Below are 8,766 nucleotides of genomic sequence, written 5' to 3' on the forward strand. Positions count from 1 at the left end.
TCTGCACTTTTCATTTGTTCTTGCTTTAATGCTAATACAAGAGTAAATTCCAGTGCAGACACGATGAAGGAGAGGTTCTTTATGCACCTCCAGGGCTTTAGTAAAAAGCTTTGTGTTTTAAAACTTAATAAGGTTCAACAATTCAGCATTAAATGACAGAATGAATAGCTCTATTTTCCATGCTGCATATTTTCTATCAGGTAATCCTGCTTCTAAACCTGGGTATCACTGTAGATGCTTCCAAGTGAATCTGAATTATTATGATCTTGTAAAAAAAATGTTGGCTTCTCAGCAAATTGTCCTAGATGAACATCTTTTTCCCTTGTACAAAATTTGGAGTAGTAATTGCTTATTCTGACAAAAGGATAAACCAGATAGGTGGTATGCACAGCTACCTTATCACAGGTCTGAAGATGGTTTTCATACTGCAGTTTACCCAATGGCTATATAAATAATTTAATACATAAATTAAAAATCACCTGAAATGGAATGAATGCCTTGGTTTTTGTTGCAGTGCCTTTTCATCTGGGTGTTTCTGCTTGTCTCAGTAGAGGAGTCATTGATAAAACATTTAAGAAAATGTGTCTTTAACATGAAGGAATTGAGCAATGGCAAATGCATTCCTGCATAAAAGAGAAGAAAGGATTATAGATACCTAATAATCACTTGCTGGGTGCTGAGAAACAGCACAGGCAAACAGCCCTTCAGTGAGACCAGAAGGGTTTGAGTCATGACTCTGCAAGGAGTGCTTTGAAATGAAGTCTCAGAGCTATTCACAAGCTTCAAAACAAATAATCTCTCTGCTCATGTGTGACATCATGCCTCCAAGGTACAGGGGTCCCAGGGGTGCTGTTAACTCATAGCAGGATGGAGTGCAGTTTGTCCTGACATGATGTTTACATGCAGAAAACAAGCTTTCAAATTGCTGCCATGTCCCTGTGCAGCCTGTGCTGCTGGTTCAGAACAAAGGGAATGTCCAGGTGTTTCAGTTGTTTTTTGCTGAAACTTTGGCTCTGTGAGCAAAGGGCTGTGGCTTAACTCCACTGAATACTTTCTCTTGATGCCTGCTTTGAATTTTATTTGGGCAAAGTGTCTCATGTTTCCCTTTTTTCCACTTGTTTAACTCTTTAAGACTCTTCTCCAACACTTCCCATGCAAACCTCAGTGGGCTCAGCTCTGCAAACCCTGTGAAGCAATGGCAGTTGCCTCTTTAGCAGGCAAGGCAACTGAGTTAGGAAAGGCCAGGGAACCCAGAGCCACTAAGCAAAGTAGCTTTGAGGCTTCTAAAGATCTTTGAAGTCCTGGATCTTCAAGCTCTGCCTGTGGTTTAACAGTAAGTGTTAGGCCAGGAAACAGTCTTCTGGTCTTCTCATGTTCCACTTTCCCCCCTCTCTTCCAGCTTCTCTGCTTCCATTTTTCTTCTTAGCTCATTTGCTAGAAGTCTTTGCTTTAACTTCCACTGGCTGAACATCTCCCTCAAACACACAGCCATAACACTGGGACTAAACCCTGCCTTTCAAACTGACTCTTGCTGCTTACTTACTACAGTTTTTACCACAAGAAAATCTTTTTCTTTCTGACTCAAAATGAGCCTGGAGAAATATCTTATAATGGCTGAAAGCCTTACATTGGTATCCACAGGCAGAAGGAGAATACAAACACAGTTAACTGAAATAGCTTGTGAGCACTGCAGTGCTGCTGGGGCAGTGGGAATATGTGTGCAAGGTCTTTGGTACTGTACTCCCACATGCAAAGTGAAGTCAGGAGTGTTCCCAGGCACCTCTGCCTTATGTTAGCAAGCACAAGCAGCTGGGGACACTTGTTGAAATTTGAATCTGCCTTTTCTTGGTTTGCTTGCTCCCCCCGTCGAGTGGCAAGAGTCATTGCTAGAGCTAAAACTCATCTTAGTTCAGCCCATGGTACTTAGCAGAAGTCACTTCATCCTTTTATTACACAGGTAGTGAAACAGTGCACCAATGCATACAATTTTCAAAAGGAAGTGAGAAAAGTGATTCCTCTTTGAAACAAAAGGAGGAATTTAGCCAGTGTGTAATTATTCAAGTGAGAAGTTGGTCTTGTCTGTATTTAATATTTCAGAGTGGTATTTGATGTAAATCCTTCCCCAGAGTTCATTACATTAGCTCTTAGCTCAACCTGAGCATGCTGAGTGCCAAGTTCAGCATGCAGCATGTTTTATCACCAAGGAGAATGACGTCAACCTGGTGATCCTGCAGCTCCCCAGCTCGGGGGAGGAGGTATGGCTTTGTCTTCAGCCTAAAGATGAAATTAAATATGTTTTGATAAGATTTTCTTGGTATTTGCAGTGTAAAATGTGTGAGGAATATTGCTTTTTACCTCCAGAAAGAACTGTCCCTTTTTGCCTAAAAAAAAAAACCCTCAAAAGTTACTTTGCTTGTAATATTATTCTACACAGAAAATGAATTTTTTCCTTTACTGATCCCTAAGCTTTACAAGCAGACCCACAGAGCCCTTTCAGAGGTGGGTGAAATGAGCTGCAGGGAAGCACAGGGGCTTGTGGGCATCCACGCCACAGCAAACCTTGGCCTAGTCCTGGGGCAATCTGGCTGCTGCTGAGGGCTCTGGTGAGGATCCTGCCAAAAAATGGGAAGAGAAATGTAGAAAGCAGGTGTTTTCATAAAGGTTTGTCTCTGGTGTTTTTCAGAGATACTGGTCAGAGCTCCTGAGATGCCAGAGCTTCGTCCTCCCACCCCACTGTGCGCCAGGCTTGGTGAGACTCCCGGGAGAGCCGAATGCCATCGGCGGGCACGGAGTCGCAGCACTGTCCCCACGCTGGCTGGTGCCGGCTGTTTCACACTCTGCTTACTGTAAGTAAGGCAGACTGCAAGGACACAGCACGAATGTGAGCACTCAGGAACAGGCGAGACACCCGGCCACCCCTCTGGGACTGGGCTGGGAACAGAGTGTGTAACATCAGACATGGCTTTTGGGGTTAATGAGGGAGAAAGCCTGCCATTGCTGGTATACAGACAGTTTTCAGGACATTGTGAGAGCAGAGTGAAGTACTCCTCACCTGACAACCAAACCCTAAAAGCGAGCGGCCTCTCCCAGCCCCTCAAAATGCATGCTGGCAGACTCAGTGCCAGTGTGCTGTCCCCTGTTATGACAGATCTCTGACAAGGCAAGGTCAGAAGGCACAAAGTTTTAGCTGCTCTATCATGCCAGGAGCAAAAAAAAAAAAAAGCAAAACACCAACCTATCCTCCAACCAAAACCACATCCCCAACAACAACAAAACAACCCAAAGCCTTGTTTTAAAATAAGCTGTTCTAAATAAACAAGTGTTCTTTGAACCACAGCAGAGTATGTAGGTAACAATGTTTGTTAAGTAAATATCAGTGACATGTTTAAGTCTGGCTCAGTAGGTATTAGCAAAGTGATATTTGTGTTGCTTTTGTTGTAACAAGAATGAATTGTGTTTGTAGAAGGTGGTCTGAAAAGAGGGACTTTGGATTTGGGGTTTTATTTCTTCCATCTGCCTACCAGAAGCCCCACTTTGGGACTTAAAAATCCTTCCCAATGCATTGAATTTGGTGAAGTTATATTTACTTCCATTGGCTTAGCTCTGTTCATAATCTGCCTCATGAGTATTACTTCTTACCCATGGATCCACTTCTTAGATAATTTTATCTTTCTGAAGGAAATCTGTTCTAAGTCTGGTTGCAAATATATGGTCACATTATTATAGCGTGTACCTGAAATGCCACAGTACTGTGGCTGAGCAAAGTTCAGACCTACTTCCACCTTTTCTGATCAGATGCACCCTGAGCTTAGATTTTCTTCTTGTGCTGCAAGCAGAGAGAGCCAGAGAGCCCCACACAGGCCTGCTCTCACTGCTGTGCTACTGTGCTCACCCAGTCATGAGATATTTGCCATGTGCAAAACTCCACACAGGGACTGAGACAGTATGGCCCAAAAGCCAATGGCTGCTTTTCCATTTGCAGCAAAACAAAACAAAACCAAACCAAAACTACAAAAAACACCACCAACAAAAAAAAACCCACCAAACAAAACCAAACCACCATCCGTTTCTAATTTAAGCAGCCATTTATATAGGTGTTTCTATTTTTGTCTATTCTTTGACCTTTTGGTTGATATGAACTCTGTGATCAGATAGAGTTTAGATATGAACTCTAAGTTTAGTGCACAAAGAAATGTAAAGCAAGAGAACCGTTTGTAATAATGATGATGCTGAATTTGAAATTCTCCACCAGAAACAAAGGATTTTTTTCTATTGGACAGGCTGTGAGGAAGTCGAACTGATTCTTAAGTGTCCTTTCCTGTATGTCAATATAAGCCATCACTTTGGGCATGCTTAGAATTTTTTGGCTTAATAAATCCTCAGTGTAAACTACATGCTTCCATGTTTAGGAGGCAAAATGTTTACTTCATCAAGCATTTTGTTACACAGATGATGAAATGTATCTGACTCTGACTGCACAGGCACAATATATAGTACTATTACAGCAGCCTGGCTGCAGCTTTCACCTCAGCACGGGGGTACAAGGCAGGAGGTGTTGGGGTGGCCCCAGGCATCACCTGATGATTTGCTTTCCAATATCAGAGAGGGAATGTAAAGGAATTTTGTTTAGAGATTGAAGGAATACTTAAGCATATTCAACTGGCTGCAAAATACCCCCAAGGCAAGGGAGTTAACATGCTACTTTTGGCCCAGCCCAGCCTGGATGAGGGCGCCGTGCAGGTGATTTGGGAGCTGTGGAACAACCCACCTCAGGGGTGAGAAATAGCAGCTTTGTCCGGCCCCAGTCCTGCTGGTGGAGACCCAGGAGCCGCTGAGAGCTGGTGGCTGCCCCTCAGCCTTGCCAGGGCTGTGCTAGCAGCGGGTGTTACTGTCGTGCTCCAGTCTGCAGGATAGAGTACATATTATGGGAAGGAATGGAGGTGGACAAGCACAGCAGGTGCTGCACGGGATAGTGGCTGCTGGAGGCAACACTTCAGCTGTGTGTGGATGGAGCCATCACTGGGGAAGCCGCTCCATGGCCCAGCCGAGGGCAGGTAGGGCTCAAGTGGGTGCCGAGCGTGGTGAGCTCGGCTTGGTCCGTAACATCTCGGGAAAAGGCTGCATTAAATGAGGCCAGGGCTGCGGGAATAGAGCGCCCACCCCAGGGGGGAACCCCGAGCGATCCCTCCCCGTCTGAGGCGCCGTCCCGGCACAGGAAGGGAGGAGGGAAGGCAAGCACGCAGGCAGCGCCCGCCCTCTCCCCGCCCTCTGTCGGGGCACCGACCGAGCCGCTCCCGCCGCGGGAAATGGCGGCGCCACGAGGGGAGGTGGGGGAGCTCATGGCGGCGGGGCCCCGGCCCCGCTCCTCCCGCGGCGGGCTGAGGTGCCCCGAGGCGGCCGGCCGGCAGCAGGAGAGCGGCGGAGCTCGGGCACGGCCTCCCGCGTTCGCTCCCACACGGAAAGGCCCCGTGGCCGTGCGGCCGGAGCGGCTCCCGTGCCGTGGCGCCGAGGCCCGGCCTGCTCGGGGCTCCGCCCGTGAGCGCCGTGTCCCCTGAGGGAGCTGCCGCCGTGATGCGCGTCCCGCGGGGAGCCCCGGGCCGTGGCCGGCGCGGGGCCCGTGAAGGGGCGCTCCCGCCCGCAGCCCTGCGCCCAGGTAAGCGCTGCCCGCCGGGCCCGCTGCCGCCCCGGAGGGGCTGCTCGTGGTGGTGGTTTTGTGAGGTAGCCCGGGACCCACTACTGCAGCTTTTCTGGGGCTGTTTAAGCCACGAATTTGGGTCTGGATTTTATATAGCTCCAGGTGTGGGATGAACACCCTTTTGGCAGAGGGCTCAGCCCCTTACAGCCATTTTGTAAAGTAGTTTAGGTCTCAGTATCGCTTCCATCAGAGCAAGTAAAGCTTGAAAAATAATCGTGTTTGGAAAAGGGTTTAGTGAGGTGGGCTAGGACATCTGAGTCCCAGTATATAGTGGCAACTGAGCACACCACCATAAACACGATGGAGAGAAAATTGAATAAAAAGGCAGTGTTGTGTTTTGGACTGGCCCAGGACTGCAGTAGAGTCTGAAGAGGAAGCAAAGCCTCACCTTTGTACGGTCCCTGGTTGCTTTGCTGTGTGCTGCTAAAGAGTGATATTGGTTACTGTTGGGAAACAGAGGTGGGCAGTAAAAAGATTAAACTGAGTTTGAAGTCAGGAATAGGAAATTGCCTTCCTGGCTGAGTTGTTAGGCTCTGCTGTCTACTTTAGGAGGACTCAGACTGTTCTGAGACTTTTCAGGAGTTTCTTGTGGTGATTCATCTGGAGGACTAAGAAAGTGGAGCCAGTGGCACTATATTGACTCCACTGATACTATCCTCCTAAATTAAATGGTGAGAGAACAAGGCCTGCCTGCGAGATAAAAGTCAGGACCTACTTGATCTACCTACAATGTTTTAATGGCAGTGAGAGAGAGCAAGTTAAAAGTCATGTGTTTCAGTAGTAAAAGGTTGGGTGTGTTTGTTTTAAATATATATTAAATGTATTTCGGGGCTATTGTGTTGTCTCTTGTAGTTGTGCTTTTGACCTGTCTCCCCTGTCCAATTGCTCACAGGCCCTTTGTTCCCGGCTCCAGCGCTGGGTGAGGAGGGACACTGGACATGCCTTGGATTACGGTAACTAGTTTGAAAACTCTTTTCAGCCTCAGAAACCTGCGTGAGAGCAGCGTGGTCTTCTGAAAGGGCTTCACGTGATGCCCTCCAGTGGCAGCAACGTGAATTTGAAATCCCAGAGAATTGGAAAAAAGGCAAAAAGGGGTTTAGGCAGCCCTGGCAAAGTCCCCAGTTAGCTGCTGGGGGTTAGCTAGCTGGTTGGGGGTGTCCTGTCCTTTGGCAGTTCCTGATGCTGCAAGTTCTGCAGGGATGCATGGGTCACTGGTGCCCATGAGGACTGCCTGTGGGCTTCAGCTGGCCAAAACCAGAGCTTTAGGCATGAGTTTCTGTCCTTTGCAGAGGATGGAGTTTGCTGTGTACCAGTGAATGCCCATAAGGAAAAGCAACAGGAAGAAAAAGACCCAACAGGTACCAGGAAAAATACAGCTTGCAGCACATTATGTTAGAGACAAGGACAACTCATTTTTAACTGACTGTTGCCCTACCATGTGATGTAGTTCAGCCAGAGTGCCTGTATACAGGCCAGAGGTAAGAACTCATTTTACCTCATCTGGGATACCTTTCAATGCAGAGAAATAGATCTCATATCAACACAGTTGTCCAAGTTGAGTGCTATACCCTGAGTTCCAATAAACTGAATACACCTGATGAATAAACTGAACACAGAGACATGCAGGGTTGGTGTAAACTTACAGCTTAGTAGACCTCTGAGTGGAAGTGGTGGCCTCCCTGTAAAGGATTTATATAGAGATTGTTCAGAGCAACAGCTGGTTCTAAGAAACACATGTTGTCAAGTTTCCTTTGCTGTATAAATATTTAAGTGATGGGGTTTGGATTCTTAAGGGAGGAAAAGCTTGGGCTAGTGCCAACAGGTCAAGCTTTTATTAAACAGAAACATACAAACTCATTTCCCTTACTGTTTTTAACCTAGAAGCCAATTATTGCATATTTGTTCTTTCTTTCAGATAGTTCTGTCACTGCCTTAGCAGTCCTGTGCCATGGCTGGTAATGACCATGGGGCCATTCTCCTGACCAGACTGCTCTGTACTCAGCCACTGGCAGCATTACAACGGAGCTGTTTGGTACCTGTGGAGTCCTACTGCAAGGGTGTCTGAGCACCTTGCATTTGGCTCAGAAGATCTGCCCTTGCAACAGTCCAGCAAGAGGGTTGTGAAGTCCTGGGGACTTGGCAGTTCAGTTCACAATTGGAAAGTATTTTGCCAGGTTACAGCTGTGGTTTAAACACTTGAGGTGAAAGCTGGTGAAGGGGAGTGGAATCATGGGTTCACCAGCAGCCTTTGTGCATTAGAGGCTCTGTTGGGAGGTTCAGATGTCCTCATACCTCTGCTCTGATATCTGTGTTACGCTCTTTCAGGTATCTACTTGAAAATAAGAATGGGGCTCTCAGGGGGTAAAACATGTTCCAGTGGTTAGAAGTTGAACCCAGAGTCAAGGAGTACATTTTTAAACAAAGAATGATGCTTTCTCACCACTTCCATCCCCTGCAGAGGAGCTGTACCCTACAGCTGCTGTTCCCTGGGATGGCCGTGCCAGCATCAGCAGGGCACACATGGCCACAAGCTGCTTTGCTCACTTGCAGACAAAGCAACTGAGTCTCTGGCCCGCTTACAGGAGGACTGACAAAGTGACCATAACAACCTTTTCTGTCCTGAAAATATCTTAATTCCTGGTAGGTTAAGAAATGATGCTGTGCTGGTATAGCTCAGTGTTGCTAAACCCATCTTCTTAGGCTTTTGAAACAGATATCCAAGAGCAGCTGGTACTAATCACTGCTGTAGCGACATACTCAGCTCCCATTTTTGTGGTTTCTAAAGGCCTGGTTTTGCAAGACTTTTTTAAAGCTCTTTGAGAAAGAACAGACAAGCTTTTGACACACAGTTCTATGTAAAATCTCTAGTTTTGCCAACGGCATTTATTTGTAGAGACCCTGCATATTATAGAGGCCACTGCTTGTTCCTGGCGATTCCCTAGAATGGAAACTTAAAACCAATGATTTTTGTAATGAATGTGCAATAAATCTGTGGAAAAGCTTCTCTGTTAATGACTCTTGATTGAGTTCAGGTAGTTTTGACATACATGGATGAGGCTGTTCAGAGCTGG

The 8,766-nt window shown here is 46.7% G+C and overlaps 1 protein-coding gene and 1 non-coding gene across 5 annotated transcripts in view; both read left to right on the top strand.

Annotated features, from left to right (window-relative positions):
* Window positions 1-8,699, top strand: part of PDE8A (phosphodiesterase 8A) — a 155,851-nt gene extending 147,152 nt beyond the window's left edge. For 2 of the 4 annotated variants that reach the window (XM_053988313.1, XM_053988310.1), the window contains exons 24-28: window positions 2,684-2,846; window positions 4,903-5,054; window positions 6,588-6,648; window positions 6,985-7,053; window positions 7,611-8,699. The gene's annotated coding sequence lies outside the window, so the exon portion shown is untranslated. Of the gene's footprint in view, window positions 1-2,683; window positions 2,847-4,902; window positions 5,055-6,587; window positions 6,649-6,892; window positions 7,054-7,610 lie in introns of all 4 variants that reach the window. The other 2 variants (XM_053988311.1, XM_053988312.1) reach the window with 2 other exon arrangements.
* LOC128813651 (small Cajal body-specific RNA 15) lies at window positions 6,296-6,427 on the top strand. Its single transcript, XR_008439119.1, has one exon. It is a non-coding gene; the product is annotated as a small Cajal body-specific RNA 15 (non-coding RNA).
* Window positions 8,700-8,766: the final 67 nt, after the last annotated feature.

Source organism: Vidua macroura, chromosome 12, assembly GCF_024509145.1.
Source record: "Vidua macroura isolate BioBank_ID:100142 chromosome 12, ASM2450914v1, whole genome shotgun sequence".
NCBI classification, from domain to species: domain Eukaryota; kingdom Metazoa; phylum Chordata; class Aves; order Passeriformes; family Viduidae; genus Vidua; species Vidua macroura.